Below are 19,875 nucleotides of genomic sequence, written 5' to 3'. Positions count from 1 at the left end.
ATATGTTATTTGTATCTATGACTAAACTGCACAGCTGCTTCAACATAAGCCAATATGCAAAATATTTCATTGTTTGATTCATTGAATAAATCATTTTTGTCTGGTGCTTCTAACTGAAATCCACAGCGCAATTTAATGTTCATTAAGAAAATATAAAAGTTTGCACTATGTATGTTGATCCAAGAGAACCAAGACACAGTTTCAATTTTGGACAAACCAACGAGAAAAATCCCTAAGCCATCTGGCAGGCTGCTCTGGTTTTCTAGTTGGATATTTGCCGTCTTTCTTGTCCATTGATAAGGCATATGTAATAATTTTAGGCTTGGCTTGGTTAGTTAACTTGAAGGCCTTGCAGAAAGAAATGAGCAGGGCCTCCACTCCAAAATAAGTACCTTGGCAACAAAGACCTACTGCCAGGATCTAATATTTGTGTCCCAGCCATGTATATGTCTGTGCCTACAGCAGGTCTTCAGATGAACACTTTGTATAAAAAATAAATTAACTGCATAATGAAACAAAATAGGTTGTTGTGAGATTTTCCAGTACAGATTGAAGTGTGGGGGTTGGCATGTTAGGTCGTCATTAAAACCTAACCGGCAAGCATTGCAAAGTTTCTTGACAAATCACTGGTTTCAAGACAGATATCGTAGGTCACCAGAAGATGCCAGCAGCCTCTAAGTCCTAAGGACCAACAGTTGAGGCTGTGGTGTTATTTCAATGACAACAAGAGAAAAACACATTCCTGAAGAAATTCACTCGCACTAGTCTTTGACTTGGGATAAGCATTTCTGGCATCATGCTGTTATTTGGGAGGTTGACTCATTCAATTCGGTTGTCGAAGACAGGGCCAAGTATGTGGAAAGAATATGCTTTTTTTCTGGGCAAATGACATTGGGACAGATGAAAAGCAATGGGTAATTTGCCTGAAAGCTTGTGGACCCACAGCTTTTTTGGTTATTAGGAGCCTACCTTTCCCTGAGGCACCAGATTCTAAAACCTTTCAAGAATTGACTGATTTGGTTTAGGAATATTATGACCGCAAACCTCTTCTAATTGTTTGACAGTTTTACTCAGCAATTCAAGAACCAGAGAAATCAGGATTTTTGACTAGGTTAATCATCATCATCTTCAAGAATCCCTACAGTGTGGAAACAGCCCTTCAGCCCAACAAGTCCACACCGATTCTCAGAGCCTCCCACCCAGACCCATCCCCCTATAACGCACCTAATCTAGGCATCCCTGAATACTACGGGCAATTTAGCATGGCCAATCCAGCTAGCCTGCACATCTTTGGACTGTGGGAGGAAACCCACACAGACACGGGGAGAACGTGCAAAATCCACACAGTCGCCTGAGGCTGAAATCGAACCCAGGCCCCTGGTGCTGTGAGGCAGCAGTGCTAACCACTGAGCCACCGTGCCGCCCCAAAGATAACAGGCAGAGGCATGTGACTTTGGTTTAACCTTTAATGAGATGCTGAGAGACTGTTTGGTAAGTGGGATTAATAATGTAACCATGCAAAAGCACCTCATAGCTGTAGCCCAACTGCACCTTCAACAGGCATTACAACTGGCTTTGTCACTAGAAAATGTGGCAAGTGGAGCTTATAAGTTACAGAGTATGCCGTTGGAAGTGATCACCCTCACCAGGCCGACTGAGCTTGGGAACATCACTTGAGTGCAGGCAATTGCACAGCTTCACTTAGGACATATCTTGAATGGAGGTATTCTAAGTCAGCCCACAGCAAAGCCCCAAAACAAAGTCAAGCCTCAGCCAAACAGTTAAAATTTTCTTCAGGATCTGGGCCAGCAAGCTGGTATGCGGACAGAGACAGTAAAAGAATCCCACTCAACTTAAATTGAGTGAGAGAACATTAGGCTGGTATCCAGGAGGGTGTACACGTTGGAAAGTCCATCTACATCTGGTTTGGAACAGTTAAAATGCTTAGCAACATCCAAATCAAAATCAATTGAAATAAATGCCTGTTTAAGTGGTCACTCCGTTATAATGGAGGTCGATACCGGCATGGCCATTTCAGTGATCGCAACACAAGTCTTTAACAAAATTCACCCTGGACTCCAACCCTTAAGTTTGTGCAAGACCTTAGAGAGACTAAGAACCTATACCAGGGAACTTTTGCAGATTAAGGGTACAACTTTGATTCTGGTCTCTTATGAGAAGCAACTGGTTCACTTACCACTGATTGTAGTAAAAGGTTTGGGCCAAAGCTTGATGGGGCAAAATTGGTTGAGAAAGATTCACCTAGATTGGCTCCACATTTTTTGATTAAAAATAGCTGCCTGAGTGAAGTCCTAGTGAAATACCCAGAAGTTTTTCAGGAAGGCCTAGGGACCGTGAAAGGAGCCACGGCTATCTTGCATGTTGACCAAGAAGCAATTTCATGATACTGCAAGGCCTGCCCAGTGGTATATGCAAAAGTAGAGGCAGAAGTCAGAAGGCTGGAAAGCAAATGAATTATCACACAAGTCCAGTTCATGGAATGGGCAACATTGATCATACTGATTATGAAGTCCAATGGGTCGATTCACCTTTGTGGAGATTTTAAACAAACCAAAAGCCACATTTTACAGCTGGATAAATAACCAATCTCTTGCATAGAGTATTTATACGCAAAGTTGGCAGGGGGGCTGTGCTTCACGAAGCTGGACATGAGCGATGTGTACTTGCAATTATGGTTAGATCAGGATTCACAGAAGTATACAATGAAGACCATATTGGTTTGTACCAATATTTGAAACTGCCATTTGGGGTCTTGTCGGCCTGTGGAATTTTTCAGTGGACGAAAGAGAACAGTTTACAAGGTCTACCACAGGTCACCATTTATCCGGATGGCTTGCTAATAACAGAGAAGACCAATAAGCAGCACCTAGAGAACTTGGACATAGCCCTTACACATTTCTTCAGAGTGGCCAGAAGGAAAACTGTGTGTTACAGGCACCCCAAGTGACCTACTTGGGCTACAGAGTCGACAAGACCAGGTTACGCCTGTTGAAAGATAAGGTGAGGACAATCAAAGATGCCCCAGCTGCCATGTCAGTACTAGAGCTTCAGTTTTCCCTTGGGCTGCTGAATCATTATGGAAAGTTCATACATAACCTGGCTTCCACCCTGGCACCTTTGCATCAACTCTTAAAAAAATGGTCGGCCTTACAAGCAGTCACTTGTCCAATCCATAGCTTTCAGGGAAGTGAGGAAACAGCTATCATCCTCTAAAGCGTTGGCACACTATGATTCCAAATGAGATCTGGTATTGACATGCAATTCCTCCCCCCTCCCATATGGCATCGGGGTAGTATTATTAGGTGGTCCAATGGTGAGGAATGCCCAATAGCGTATGCATCCAGGATTTTGGCTAATGCAGAGTGTAATAGAGAAGGAAGGTTTGGTGATCATACTTGGGGTCAGGAAGTTCTGCCAATACCTTTATGGATGTAACTTTGTAATAATAATGGACCACAAACTCCTACTAGGTCTACTTCAAGAGGATAAGGCAGTACTGTCCATAACTTCAGGCAAAATTCATTGGTAGGCTCTAATAATAAGTGTGTTTAATTACAAGTTGGAACACCATCCACGAGACCAAATAGCAAATGCAGATGCATTGGGACACCTCCTGCTGACAGATCCTCCACAATGGTTTTTAATTTTCTAGAGACACTTCCAGTCTCAGCTGACAATATCAGATTTTGGACACAGAAAGATCCGGTTCTGGCAAAACTAAAACAGCTGGTGGTGTTGGGAGAAACAAAAGGACCATCACAATCAGAACTGAAATGTGTTTGTACTCAAAGAGACTAGATCATAGTAGAGAACAGCATGTTATTATGGGGAGCAAGAGTGATTGTCCTGAGCAAAGGTCATCGCCAGATACTGGCTGAACTCCATTGGGTCATCCAGGGGTTTCCAAAATGAAGATGTTGGCACGGAGTTATGCCTAGTGGCCAGGATTGGATGCAGACTTAGCTGCATTGGTGGGTCAGTGCCCAGAGTGCCAACAAGGATAAGAAATACTGCCAGCAGTTCCCCCACATTCTTGGGAATGGCCCAGTAAACCCTACCATTGGTCATACGGTGACTACACAGGTCCTATCATGGGCTCAAAGTTCTTAGTCATTGTGAACATCCACTCAGAGTGGCTGGACATGCATAGTGTTAATTCACAAAACATGGGGACTATGATAGAAAAACTGCATGCATGTTTTGCAATATATGGACTCTTGGAAGATAACAGGCCATTGTTTACCAGCAGGGAATTTGAGTATTTCCTGAAGTCGAATGATATTCGACATATAAGGACAGTTCCATACCAGCCATCATCGAATGGTCTGGCAGAAAGACCAGTCCAAACTTTGAAGTTAGGCTCAAAGAAATGCCTGACAAACTCACAGATGCCAAACTGTTTTGGTTCCTATTTGAATATCTGACCAGCCCTCATGCAACTACAGGGATAGCTCCAGCAAAGTTGCTAATGGAGAGAAGACTCTGCACCAGGTTCAATCTGATCATTCCAGACCAGGAGGTGGGGGTAGAATGGATGGAATCAGGTACACTGACAGATATAAACAGGAGTGTCAGAGGTTCTGCTCACTCTGAGAGCTGGCTCTGTAGAAGCTAGATCAGTGTCAAGGATTCTTCACACATAAATAAAGAGTGACTTGGTGACAGGATACCAGCCTCTGTGGAGTTATTTCAGAGGCTTATTCCTCAGGGGATCCAGTGGTGACAGGATAAGTAATCCTTATACACTTCTGGAGTGAGGGACATGGGGAGAGGAGATGGGGAGGGGTCAGAGGCAAGGGTAGATAAGTGGCTTTCAGAGGTCTTTATCTTGTTCCCTCCACCAATGTGTGCATCAAATTGCCCCCGAAATGAAGCAAAGAGAGAGACCCCCAAGCCATCTTGCAGGTTGCTCTGGTTTCCTAGTCAGGATACTAGCCACCTTTCCTGCCTGCCATGAAGCTTGGCTCAATAGATTGATTAATACAATGCAACAATTTATTACAACTTATTTCCAGAGTACATTATACAGTCCTTACATGCCTAGTTCCTCAATTCAACTGCTGGACAAGTCCACGCATGCCTTGTGCAAAATCTCCACTCCATTCTCAATTGTACTAGCAGGTCACAAATTTCTCTCTCAGAGCTCATTTCTTAAAGAGGATAACTATTACATCTGCCCCCCTTTAAGTCCCTGTTAACATATCAATTAATTAAGTTACAAAATTACCAGAATAGCAATGATAATAAATATTTTTGTATTAGTCCATTGATAACTTTCGTAGAGACAACCCTGGTAATTATAGACCAGTGAGCCTTACTTCGGTTGTGGGTAAAGTATTGGAAAGGATTATAAGAGATAGGATTTATAATCATCTAGAAAGGAATAATTTGATTAGAGATAGTCAACACGGTTTTGTGAAGGGTAGGTCGTGCCTCACAAACCTTATTGAGTTTTTTGAGAAGGTGACCAAACAGGTGGATGAGGGTAAAGCGGTTGATGTGGTGTATATGGATTTCAGTAAAGCATTTGATAAGGTTCTCCATGGTAGGCTATTGCAGAAAATACGGAGGCATGGGATTGAGGGTGATTTAGCGCTTTGGATCAGAAATTGGCTAGCTGTAAGAGTACAGAGGGTGGTGGTTGATGGGAAATGTTCATCCTGGAGTTCAGTTACTAGTGGTGTACCTCAAGGATCTGTTTTGGGGCCACTGCTGTTTGTCATTTTTATAAATGACCTGGATGAGGGCGTAGAAGGATGGGTTAGTAAATTTGCGCATGACACCAAAGTCAATGGAGTTGTGGATAGTGCGGAGGATGTTGCAGGTTACAGAGGGACATAGATAAGCTGCAGAGCTGGGCTGAGAGGTGGCAAATGGAGTTTAATGCGGAAAAGTGTGAGGTGATTCACTTTGGAAGGAGTAACAGGAATACAGTGTACTGGGCTAATGGTAAGATTCTTGGTAGTGTGGATGAGCAGAGAGATCTCGGTGTCCATGTGCATCGATCCCTGAAAGTTGCCACCCAGGTTGATAGGGTTGTTAAGAAGGCATACAGTGTGTTAGGTTTTATTGGTAGAGGGATTGAGTTTCGGAGCCATGAGGTCATGTTGCAGCTGTACAAAACTCTGGTGCGGCCGCACTTGGAGTATTGCGTACAGTTCTGGTCACCGCATTATAGGAAGGATGTGGAAGCATTGGAAATGGTGCAGAGGAGATTTACCAGGATGGGATGGAGGGAAGGTCTTATGAGGAAAGGCTGAGGGACTTGAGGCTGTTTTCGTTAGAGCGAAGAAGGTTAAGAGGTGAATTAATAGAGACATACAAGATGATCAGAGGATTAGATAGGGTGGACAGTGGGAGCCTTTTTCCTCGGATGGTGGTGGCTACCACGAGGGGACATAGCTTTAAATTGAGGGGTGATAGATATAGGACAGATGTCAGAGGTAGGTTCTTTACTCAGAGAGTAGTAAGGGCGTGGAATGCCCTGCCTGCAAAAGTAGTAGACCCGCCAACTTTAAGGGTACGTAAATGGTCATTGGATAAACATATGGATGATAATGGAATAGTTTAGGTTAGATGGGCTTCAGATTGGTTTCACAGGTTGGCGCAACATCGAGGGCCGAAGGGCCTGTACTGCACTGTAATGTTCTATGTTCTATGTTCTGGGTGTTCTAACTCAGTCTGCCAGTTGACATTCTTTCTTGTAGAGCGATGTAGCTCAACTGGCTGAGGTTCTTCTAATGAGATAGTTATCGTCGGACTCATTTTACAAGGACTTGCCATCATTTCACCTTCTTCTGCTTCCACTGTTTCCTTGGGGAAATTGCAGACTGGCTTGTTACTGGCTGATTTGACAGTTCACTCTCCAGGCAAGCCACAGTGCATCTTATTGACACCATTGGATTAGGTCATAACAGTGACTCTTGGGATGACTATCGTTCTTGCAAGTGATCTACGTGCTTCTTTAAAATCTTGTCTAATACATTAACCTTGCAGGACACTGGCCCTGTTCTGGCTACAATGACTGCTGGGACCCAATTCTTCATGAACACTGGATCATTTATCTTGAATGCTTTGCACTGTTAAATGAATTGTGGTTCCTCTGGCCTGTTTCCAGCCTCCCTGCTAAATTTGGGAACACAAGGCTTAACCTGGTTCTCAACAGATGACCCATCAGCAGCTCAGCTAGAGAGACCCAATAGTTGTACATGGGGTGATCCTATGTGATAGCAGGAACCTAATCAATTTGGACTTTAAAGACACAGGTCATTGCTTCTTCAAACCAGCCTTGAAAGTTTGCCCTGCTGTCTTGGCCAGTCCATTAGATGAAGGATGTATGGTGCCATTCTAATATGTTTTATTCTGTTAAAAGTCATAAACTCCTGAAACTCATAACATTGTCTGAAACAAGGACCTCTGGTACCCCAAGGACTGCAAAACACTGCTGCAGTTTTTTCAACTGTGGTGTTGACAGTGTGGATCTCATTCAAATGCCATCATTCATTTTGAAGGGGTGTCCACTAGCAACAAAACCATTCTGTCCAAAAATAGTCCTGCATAATCAACATGGACCCAAACCCAGGGCCAATCTGGCCATTCCCATAGATGTAGTGAAGCTGCTCCAGGTAACCTCTACTGAAATTGGCACTAATCACAATGCTTTAGCATTCCTTTAATTGCTGCATCAATGGTAGGCCACCAAACAGGCGACAAGACTTTTGTTAACATCTTCATATAACATATGCCCAGATGGACACTGTGTAACTCTTCCAGTAACAATTCCCTTCTGGGCCCAGGTCCCTAAAAGATGATACCATCCTCTCAATTAAGCTCATTTTTCCTGATGTATTAAGGCTTCATTTTTTCAGAAAGTCTCTTGTCGTGCCACCATTATCTGTTTCACTTTTGACAACAGTCAATCTCAGTTAGTCTGAACTTAATTTGTTGAGCCAACACAAGTAAAGTGTCTAGAAAATTCATGGCCATTCTTAACTTTTCCAATAGTGTGAGCAGTTTACCCATTTCCGACAAGGGAATATGTCTCAGAGCATCTGCAATGGCTATTTGAGTCCCAAGACAACGTTCAATGGTGCACTCATCAGCTCTCAAGAACAACGCCCAATGCTGCATCTGGGCCAAAGCTATTGTGGAATTGCCTTGTCTTTCTTGACAAACCCAACAGTGACTTGTGTTCCATCAGGACAGGGAAATGTCTCCTTTATAGACATTAATAGAACTTTTTGATGCTGCAAATGACCCTCTCTCAATTGTTAATAGTTCTTCTCTACATCTGTAAGGGTTCCCAACACACACCATGCAGGCTTCTCAGACTCATCATCCATTCTGTGGGATAAAACTGCCCCAACACCATGAGGGGATGCATCATAAGTTACTATTATCTTTTTGATGGGGTTGAAATATACCAATTAACAGAACAATTGCAACACCCACTTGACCTGGTTAAATGCCTCTTTTTGAGATGCTTTACAGACACATGCCTGCCTTTTCTTTAATATTACATGTAGTTGAGCTGGGATCGTTGACAGGTTTAGGAGGAATTGCCCATAATAGTTAACCATCTCCAGAAAAGCCTTGAGTTCAGAGGTTTTTCTAGGGACCAGTGCCTACTTGATTGCTTTCACCTTGTCCACCATGGGGAGAAACCCCTGTGCATCAATCTGATAACCCTGACCAGCACTGTGACTAAAGACAGGTGAGTGGATGGCTGCTAGAGCGCTGTGGAGCTACTGTTGTACCTATTATCTTAATAGCCTCCCCCACCTCAGGGGGTGGACCCCTTCTTGAAGATACTGGTAGCTTTGCTTCTCCACAGTGGTGGCAGAAGCCTCAGTATCCACTTCCCTCTGTAATGCCTTTCCATTTACCATGGTGATTGGGGCCACTTTCCTTGATTTTTATATTGTTAACATACATAACTGTCTACTCCAACTCAGGACCATCTTCCCTACAGTACACAAGTGCCATACTGTTCTTTTTACTAGCACTAGGCATGCTTTGCTTTTACTTGCCCTTATGACTTAAATGTCCTTTATTCTGGCACCTGAAATATTTGTACATTAAATATTTTATTCAAGGAAATATTTCCTTAAATCTGCACAGGTTTGGGGGTGGCTTCCCCAAATTGAAGCACTTTGCACACTCAGGGTGTGTCCAAGGCTATTGGTTTAATCTTCTGTACTTTTTGTTCCTTCCAGGTCCCATATTCTTTTCCTTTCTTGGACAATGCCTTCATTCTAAGTACTACAGTTGCTTGCAATTTCCCGCCTAACAGACCGTGCTGCTTAGAGCACTTTTTAACTCCAGAGTGCCCTTCCCATACTCCCCACAGCTAAAATAATCTCCAGTGACTTTTATAAATCTAATTCCAATTTTGCCAAAAACTTCTTTTGTGTGACTTTATTATTAATGCCAAATACTAAACGATGTCTTAACATCTCATTTAATGCAGTCCCAAAATCACAGTGCTCTGTGATCGCCTTGAGCTTCACCATGTAGGCTACGATGGTCTTTCATTGGGCCTTCCACTAGTACTACTATAAAATTACCAGGTGCTTGGGGAGGTAGTGCCCTTTGAGTAACTCTATGATCTCTGTGAATATTATGGTATCGGGGCATCCAAGGACATTAAACTTGAATCAGGTTTATATGCCTGTGCTGCACATGCAGTTCAACAAAATCACTCTCTGTTTATCCTTTCACTCTATTTCATTCGCATGAAAAAAGAGTTTTAAGCATTCTATGTACTGTAGCCAATCCTCTGTAGCTGAATTTGACAGCTGTAATTTTCCATAAGGAGATGTCTTGCTTTGCAGGCTGGAGTTGTATCAACTCTGTAATCTGACTTATTTTCTTACAATCTGAGTTGCTGACCTTCACCTTGTCAACAATGTAATACCTTCCAAGCTTGGTTCAATCGGTTGATTAATATTATGCAATGATTTATTAAAACTCATTTACAGGGTGCATTGCACAGTCCTTACATGCCTGACTCCTTGATTCAACTGCTGGGCAAGTCTACACATGCCTTGTGTAGAATGCCACTCTGTACCTAATTGGATCAGCAGGTCATATGCTCCCCTCAGGGATTATTTATTAAAAGGGCAACTACTACACAATTAAAGTTGTACCAATTTGAGGCTCTTCAGTGCCATTAGTTAACCTCATACCAGAGTTAATTGGTGACATGTTAAGGAAGTTATTCATAGACCTTCCTGCCCAAAGCCCAGAGAGTTGCCGAGAAGGGACGGATTAACTCTCTAGGGCCAACTTACCCAATTATTTCCCCTTCTCACTAACATCCAGGAGGGGAAAATTATGCTCTTAGTTGTAGTGCAGCAGTATATGGTTCAGGTGAACTTGAGGTTGGGGTGAAAGGTGATCTGTGATCTGTGATCTCGACACAACTTAAAGTCATTACTTGTTTGCAACCTGTTCGGCATAAAGGCCTGCTACCAGAAGAAATATTTGTGGATCTCATTGTGCATACTGTTTTGTTACAAAATATTTATCAGTGGAAACTATGTGCTTTTAGTAGCTACAAAATGTTTATAGTTGTAATGTCATCAATTGCACCAGATAATGTTTGTCCCTGACCCTGCTGAATTGATCAGAAGACTTTGAGGAGCAGTGATGGTATGTGGCATCCCTCATCAAAGCCTCTGGAAGCAGTTGGTTCAGGAGATGTCACAACTTCTCTAGCACTGTAGCTGACTAAGCTGATTACACATCTGACTGCCAAGAGGGCCCTCTTTGTTCAATTTCAATAAGGTACAACATGGGAAATCTGATGCCCCTGCACTAGTGTTTCCACTCGGTCCAGACCAAGGGCTGATGCTATACCTATACTGAATGTGGTATAAAAACATCAAAGCAGAGATAATTTACAAGTATATTATCAGGAATGCAATGATACATAACATGTAAAGATTGACATACTGGTTCTCTTTTTTTCTTGGTAAAAGAGAACTAAGTATAGAGCTGCACTGCAACTAAGAGCATAATTTTCCCCTCCCAGGTGTTAGTGAGAAGGGGAAATAATTGGGTGAGTTGGTCCAAGAGAGTTACTCCATCCCTTCTTGCCAACTCTCTAGGTTTTGAGCAGGAAAGTCTATGATGAGATAACAAGGTGTAGAGCTGGATGAACACAGCAGGCCAAGCAGCATCACAGGAGCAGGAAAGCTGACGTTTCGAGACTGGACCCTGCTTCAGAAAAAGCAGCATCCTCTGATGTATTCATCCAGCTCTACACCTTGTTGTCTCAGATTCTCCAGCATCGGTAGTTCCTACTATCTCTGAATTAGTTTTTATCCCACTGCGTGCTCCGATGCTGCTTGGCCTGCTGTGTTCATCCAGCTCTACACCTTGTTATCTCAGATTCTCCAGCATCGACAGCTCCTATTATCTCAAGGTCTATGATGACCTTTCTTAACACTGGCACTATCCCCCACCTCTTCTTCCGCTATATCGATGGTTATATCAGCGTTGCCTCGTGCTCCCATGAGGAGCTTGAACAGTTCATCAACTTTACTAAAACCTTTCACCCCAACCTCAAGTTCACCTGGACCATTTCTGATACCTCTCAATCCTTCCTGGACCTCTCTGTCTCTATCTCTGGTGACCACCTCGCAACCAATATCTATTTCAATCCCACCGACTCCCACAGCTACCTAGACTACACCTCCTCTGACCCACCTTCCTGCAAGAATGCGATCACCTGCTCCCAATTCCTCTGCCTCCGCTGCATCGGCTCCTAAGATGAGGCGTTCCACTCCAGAACATCCCAGATGTTCTCTTAGTACATGGACTGCAACCTCCCCCCTTCGGTGGTCGAAAATGCTCTCAACTGCATCTCTTGCATTTCTCGCACCTCTGCCCTCACATTCCCTCCCCCCAACAAAAACAAAGACCGAATCCCCGTTGTCCTCACATATCACCCACTGACCTCCATATCCAACATATCATTCTCCACCACTTCCGTCACCTACAATCCAACCCCACAACCAAAGATATATTTCCCTCCCCACTCCTTTCTGCCTTTCATAGGAACCACTCTCTCTGCGGTTCCCTCATCCACTCCACACTCCCCACTAGCCCCACCACCCTCGGCACCTTTCCCTGCAAATGCAGGAAGTGCTACACCTGCCCCTACACCACCCCCCTCGCCTCCATTCAAGGCACCAAACAAACCTTTCACATCGGACAGAGGTTCACCTGCCTATCCAACAATGTGGTCTATTGCATCTGCTGCTCCTAATGTGGCCTCCTTTACATCGGTGAGACCAAGCAGAGGCTTGGAGACCGCTTTGTAGAGCACCTGCACTCTGTTTGTGACAAACGACAACACCATCTGATTGCGAACCATTTCAACTCCCCTTCCCACTCCCTGGGTGACATGTCCATCCTGGGCCTCCTCCAGTGTCACAATGACGCCACCCAGAAACTGGAGGAGCAGCACCTCATATTCCATCTTAGGAGCCTACAGCCAAATGGCCTCAATGTGGATTTTACCAGTTTCAAAATCTCCCCTTATCCCCGCCTCCTTGACATGACACAACCTGTCCATCTTCTCTCCCACCGATCTGCACTTCCCACCTCACTGACCAATCTGCACCCCTACCTACCTCACTCACCTATCACCATCCCACCTACTTTCCGCAGCCACACCCCACCTCTGTCTATTTATTTCTGAGCTCCCTTCCTCCTCCCCCATTTATGAAGAAGGGTCCCAACCCAAAATGTCAACTTTCCTGCTCCTCTGTGCTGCTTGGCCTGCTGTGTTCCTCCAGCTCCACACTGTGTTATCTCTGACTCCAGCATCGACAGTTCTTAGTATCTCTAACTAAGGGTGAAGTTTTTTAAGTTATTCAATTTTTTAAGTTATTTGATCGAGTGGGAGCAGAGACATTGTTTCCTTGTGTAGGGAAGAGCGTAACTAGAGACTATGAATATAAAATACCATAAATCAATAAACTTTTGACCAAAAGAGTGATGAAAATGTGAAATTTGCTACCACAGAGAATGTTTGAAATGAATGGTATAAATGTATGTAAGGTTAGGCAAGCAGAGGATTGTGCTAATAAATTTAGATGAGGAAAGAAAGGAAGCAGCTCTAGTGAAGCATAAATACTGGCAAGGGCTTTTTGCACCGAACAGCCTGTTTCTGTCATATATATCTTACATAAGTCTATGTAAAGGCTGGGATACAGCAACTGCCAACTTATGGAGGTTTCATCTCACTTAGACCACACCTCAAAGCGTCACGCAGCAAATTAGGTCCTACAACTAGGACCTTGCCTAACTGGGTCACTGCTATGTTTATGCCTGTTCCATGGATTCCTGCTTTGCTCACAATCATTTTGAATAATTTTTGGACCTCTTACCAAAGAATACCCAGCCTCTCTCATGATCTTGTAGCCATAACATTTATGTGACAAATTTAGTTAAGTTTTTGATCAATGGTAACCCCTCAGGATATTGATGGTGTCTATTGCCATCACTGAATCCTCCCCATTGAATGTCAAAAGGTAATGTTTATTTTCTTTATGTTTCATGGGACCTGGACATTGCTGGCATTTGTTGCTTATCCCTAACTGCCCTTGAACCAAGTATCTTGTTCGGTGATTTCAGCTCCTTTAGAGGGCAGTTAAAAGTTAACCACATTACTGTGGAGGCACATGTAGGCCACACCAGGTAAGAGGGGTGGGCTTCTGTCTCAAAAGGGCATTAATGAATCAAATTATTTTCTACAGTTTTGAGACTACCTTTCTACTCTAGATTTATTAATTTAATATAAATGATACTTGCTGCCACAGTGAGATTTGAATCAATATTCCCTGATAATTTGCCTGGGCCTCTAGATTACTAGCCCAGTGACATAATCCTAAACCATTGTTTCTCTCTTGATAGAGCAGGCAGTGCCTAGCACAAACGTTTGTCACTTTTCAGCCCAAGCCTGGATATTGCAGCAGGCACAAATTGCTTTTATTCTCGAGGGAAATGAAATATGTTTTATCCTTTCTTCTGGCCTTGTGGTTTCAGACATAGACATAGATTCCCTACAGTATGGAAACAGATACTTTGGCCCAACAAGTCCATACTGATCCTCAGAGCATCCCATCCAAACCCATCCCCCTATAACCCATCTAATCTACACGTCGCTGAACACTACCAGCAATTTAGCATGGCCAATCCACCTAGCCTGCACATCTTTGGATTGTGAGAGAAAACTGAGGTACCTGGAGGAAACCCCCACAGACACAGGGAGAATGTGCAAACTCCACACAGACAGACACCCAAGTGTGGAATCGGATCCGGGTCTCTGGCGCTGCAAGGCAGCAGTGCTAAAAACTGAGCCACCGTGCCGCCTTAATGGGATGGGAGGAAAGATTATTGATGAATTATCTGAAGAGTTGAACCGAGGACATGGCCCTGAGGGATTTCTGAGTGCAGCTCTAGGACTGAGATGATTGGTCTTCAACAACCGCAACCAATTTCAAGGGTCACCGGACCCGAAACGTTAACTCTGTTTTCTCCTTCACAGATGCTGCCAGACCTGCTGAGCTTTTCCAGTAACTTTGTTTTTTTTCATTTACACTAGGTATGACTCTAAGCTAGTGGAAAGTATTTTTCCAATTCCCATTGGCTTCAATTTTCCCAGGGCTTCTTGATCCTACACTCAGCCAAGTGCTGCATTGAGGCCAAGGCCAGTCACTTACATTTCATCACTGAAATTTATCTTTTGACCATATTTAAACCAAGACTGGATTGAAATATGGAGCTGTGTGGTCCAGTTGGAAATTATAATGAACCAACTTATAGAAAATAGATTCACTTGATTTCCAGATAGGATGAACACTTGATTTCTGTAATATTGTTTGTAGAGTAAATAAACTTAAAACAAAATCAGTCAGCCAGTTCTTGCCCTTTCTGTTGCTTTACTACCTTCTAGCACTTTGTTGGAGCATATGATTTGGCAAGGTCCAGTACCAATTTGCACTGTTAACCAAAGATGTGAGTGGCACACATAGACTTAATTTAAAAGGTGAGAAAATATCAAGTTGCTTAGAAAACCAGAAGAAATAGGAACAGGCATAGGGCATTTGGCCCCTCACATCTGCTTCGCCATTCAATAGGATCATGGCTGATCCGACACTCCTCATTCTCACTTTCCTGTCCTTTCCCCATACCCCTTGATTCTCAGATTGATCAAGAATTTATCTCTCTCAGACTTAAGTATACCCCAAGGACTCTGCGCCCACAGCTCTCTATGAGAAAGAGTTCCAAAGACTGTCAACCTTCTAAGAGAAGAAATTCCTCCTCATCTCAGTCTTAAATTGGCACCCTTTAATTCTGAGACTATGCTTCTCATCCTAGTCTCTCCCATGAGGGAAACATCTTCTCAGCATTTAAAAAAATATATTGTTAGTTTTAAAATTTAAGCACTAGAATATTTGGAGTAATCTAAGTACACATCAGAATTTTAGTGAGTTCCAGAAATGAATTGTTAATAATATTAAGCTGCTCTGCATCCAAGCAATCATTTATATGAAATTCAAATTATAAGTCATTAAATGAAAGGGCAAATATTTTGTGGTAATAAAAATACAGTTCCAAAACATTGGAAATTTTAATTGTACATTCAATGATATGTATGACATGCACAATTTTGAAAGGTTACAAAAGTAACAATATGTTAAAGTCATCAGTGCAGCTAAAATCTAGTGAGTTATTCATCAGTTGTGGTTGACTGAATATATTCACTTTAATAAAAATGTAAGGGAAGAATATACTGAAAGGATATGGGACCTGAAATTGCTTGGGGATGTAAACCTAACGCATATGCCAGCCAGTATCCTCCCATGTTAACTCCATTGGATCAGAATAACTAATTAAGATCATTCTGGTGAATGTCCATGCCACTATATGAATCTTGTGGATGTACTACAAACCATACCGGGTAGATACATTAAAGATTGCTTCCTGCACCTTGTCCTCTCCCCAAAAGAACAACATATAAATAAAAAAAAATGTATAAATACATTTCTCTTATAAAATTATACAATGCAGAAGACATCCTTTGAGACATGAAGTCTATATCGCTAAAAACACTAAATCTACAGTAGTTCAACTTTCCAGCACTGGGCCCATAACCTTAAATGTTATGATATTTCAAGTGCTCATCCAGGCACTTTTTAAGTGTTAAAAGATTGCCCACTTCAATAACCACCCCAAACTCTGCATTCCAAAGAGATCTTGATCGGTTGGGCCAATGGGCTGAGGAGTTGTAGATGGAGTTTAATTTGGATAAACGTGAGGTATTGCATTTTGGTAATACAAACAAGGACAGTACTTGTATAATTAATGGTAGGGCCCTGGGTAGTGTTGTAGAACAGGGAGACCTAAAGGTTCAGGTACATAATTTGCGTCTATGGTAGACAAAGTGGCTAAGAAGGCGTTTAGCATGCTTGCCTTCATTGCTGAGACCTTTGAGTATAGGAATTGGGGTGTCATGTTGAGGCTGTAAAGGATATTGGTGAGCCGATCTGGTTGCCCTGTCATAGGAAGGGACATTATTAAGCTGGAGAAGGTTCAGAAAAGATTTGTCAGGATGTTGCCAGTTGTAGGAGTAAAACCCCCGAACGAGGACAAAGACTCAGGAGGCAGGCTGAATTCAGGTACATGGCAGTCTTCATTCTTGTTCAAGCAGTTAATAGATTGTGCAGGGAGAGGGCCGGAGATTGCCCTGAGTCTGGTCTCGATGTGAGAATGCAATTGTTCCCTTAATCTTTAGCTCAAATCAGAAGAGAGATCAATGACGCTCTGGTTCTTGCAGTGAGATACAATATTTTATACATTTTGTGCTCCAATAATCACATACAATGTGGTTGCCATGCCCTTCCCATTATTTTATACATCCAATCCTGTGAAAAACCTGATCAATGATGGACACTCCTATGGACAGCCCTAAGTTCCCGTGTGTTTTACAGACTTGTAATCGCCAGGTCTTGGGATCTTCCTATGCATCCTATTAATTTGCATTCCAAAGTTACTGGCTGTACTCCTTCAGACATGTCCCAGTCTTGCTTACCTCTAAGAGCTGTTTGAATTTTGTTGCCCATTATATTCCTTTGCCATCTTTATCAAATTCTGTTACTCCTGATATTTTCCTACTGTCCTAAGTATGTACAAAAATATAAAAGACAGTTGGTTCTAACTAACTGATATAAGATTCATAATATTAGTTTCTATTTTAAAGTGAGTTATACGTAACGTTTTATAATTACCCCTACTGTTAGCACCTTTTAGTTAATGAGTTGCAAGCAACTGGTTTCTTACAGGATATGCCAGACGAGACTAACTAACTTTCACATTTATGTTCGAATCTTTTCCCTTAATGCTTTTTAGTTAACAATGTATCTTGTTTATACTTTTATCCATAAGCATTGGAATCTATCTCTGTGATTATCTGAAGAATCTTTAACTAGAACCTATTTCTTTATAATTTGAATAAATTTAAAAGTAAACTAAATACTGCAAAACAACTTTAGCTGCTATTTTCACAGCTGCATGATGAGTTAGGCTGACTATCTTCTGGACTGAGATTTATTGTCCTTATTCTTACTGATTCTTTTCACCTAATAGGACAACATCCTTTCTTTAATGAGACTGGAATTGATCACCTGTCATAGTTTAATGAGCTTGTTTGATCCCTCAGATTTTTATAAGCCGCAACCCCGCTAGCTCACCTATGTTTGTTGTTGTAGAAGTTTACCTCCTCCTTCAATGTTTATTATAAATCTTCAGACTGTCTATCCTTGGACATTTCTTATCAAGACTGTTCTTACCAACACTCCTTGCAGCTGTTGTTCATACAGTGCTCCATTTTCCCTCAGAATAACCCTTTCTCAAAGGTACCATTGTTTTACTTAAATGCTGGAACAGCATTTTAATTCTATTTTAATCACTTTGTCAGCCATTTTGTGTTTCTCAAATATGTGCAGCTCCAACACCAGTAATGGAGGGTTTGAGATATAAAAATAGACTGGAAAGACTGATATTGTTTTCACTGGAATGTAGGAGGTTGAGGGGTGACCTTATTGAGGTTTGTAAAATCATGAGGGGCATAGACAAGGTGAATGATTTGGGTTTTTTTTTCCCTAGGCTGGGGGAGTTCAAAACTAGGGGCGTATTTTTAAGGTGAGAGGAGAAAGGTTTAAAAAGGACATGAGCGGCAACCTTTTTACAAAAGAGTGGTTCGTGTGTGAAATGAACTGTCAGAAAAAGCAGTGGATGCAGGTACAGTTGAAACATTTAAAAGACATTTGGACAAGTTCATGACTAGGAAAATAAATCACAGGGATAACAAGAACTGCAGACGCTGGAGTCAGAGAGAACAAAGTGTGGAGCTGGAAGAACACACTTGGGTAGGGCCAATCAAGGATTGTAAAGGGAATTTGTGCACGGAGCCTAAAGAGATAGGAGAGGGACCTAGTTGTAGAGGAGGACAGTGTGAAACAGGCTGGTAGGCCATAGGAGGTCAATGTTAGTAAGGAAGATGTACTAGGAATTTTGAGGAACTTGAAGATAGATAAGTCTCCCGGGCCTGATGGGATTTATCCAAGTATTCTATGGGAAGTGAGGGAAGAGATCGCAGGGCCTTTGGTGATGATCTTTTCATCCTCACTGTCCATGGGTATAGTGCCGGAAGATTGGAGAGAGGCAAATGTCATTCCGTTGTTCATAAAAGGGAACAGGGATAACCCTGGAAATTACAGGCCAGTTAGTCTTATGTCAGTGGTGGGCAAATTATTGGAAAGGGCTCTGAGAGATAGGATTTATGATCACTTGGAAAGGCACAGTTTGATTTGTGATAGTCAGCATGGATTTGTGAGGTGTAGATCATGCCTCACAAACCTTATTGAATTCTTTGAAGAGGTGACCAAACACGTGAATGAAGGTAGAGCAGTGGATGTAGTGTACATGGATTTAAGTAAGGCGTTTGACAAGGTTCCCCATGGTAGGCTCATGCAGAAGGTAAGGAGGCATGGGATAGGGGGAAATGTGGCAGATTGGATTCAGAATTGGCGGACCCTAAGAAGACAAAGGATGGTAGTGGACGGAAAATATTCAACATGGTGCTCAGTTATGAGTGGTATACCACAAGGATCTGTTCTGGGTCCTTTTCTATTTGTGATTTTTGTAAATGATTTGGATGAAGGAGTGGAAGGGTGGATTAGTAAGTTCGTGGATGATACGAAGGTGGGTCATATTGTGGACAGTGCGGAGGGTTGTTCTAGGTTACAAAGGGACATTGATAGGATGCAGAGCTGGGCTGAGAAGTGGCAGATGGAGTTTAACCCTGAAAAGTGTGACGTAATTCATTTTGGAAGGACAAACTTGAAAGCAGAATACAGGGTTAACAGAAAGATTCTTGGCAGTGTGGAGGAGCAGAGGGATCTTGGGGTTCATGTCCACAGTTCCCTAGAAGCTGCCACCCAGGTGGATAGAGTTGTTAAGAAGGCGTATGGTGTGTTAGCTTTCATCAATAGAGGGATTGAATTCAAGAGCCGTGAAGTTATGCTCCAGCCGTACAAAAGCCTGGTTCGGCCACATCTGGAGTATTGTGTCCAGTTCTGGTTGCCTCATTACAGGAAAGATGTGGAAGCATTGGAAAAGGTGCAGAGCAGATTTACCAGGATGTTGCTCGGAATGGAGGGAAGGTCTTACGAGGAAAGGTTGAGAGAGCTAGGGCTTTTCTCTTTAGAACGACGAAGGATGAGAGGTGACTTGATAGAGGTGTACAAAATGATCAGATGTATAGATAGAGTGGACAGC

General features: G+C 42.5%; 1 protein-coding gene across 1 annotated transcript in view; it reads left to right on the top strand.

The window, feature by feature from the left end:
- Positions 1-19,875, top strand: part of fstl5 (follistatin-like 5) — a 495,975-nt gene that overhangs the window by 423,093 nt on the left and 53,007 nt on the right. The window lies entirely within an intron of this gene.

This window comes from Rhincodon typus, chromosome 1, assembly GCF_021869965.1.
Source record: "Rhincodon typus isolate 14 chromosome 1, sRhiTyp1.1, whole genome shotgun sequence".
Classification (NCBI taxonomy): domain Eukaryota; kingdom Metazoa; phylum Chordata; class Chondrichthyes; order Orectolobiformes; family Rhincodontidae; genus Rhincodon; species Rhincodon typus.
The sequence above is the reverse complement of the archived record's forward strand: the minus strand, read 5'-3'. Positions and strand labels throughout refer to the sequence as shown.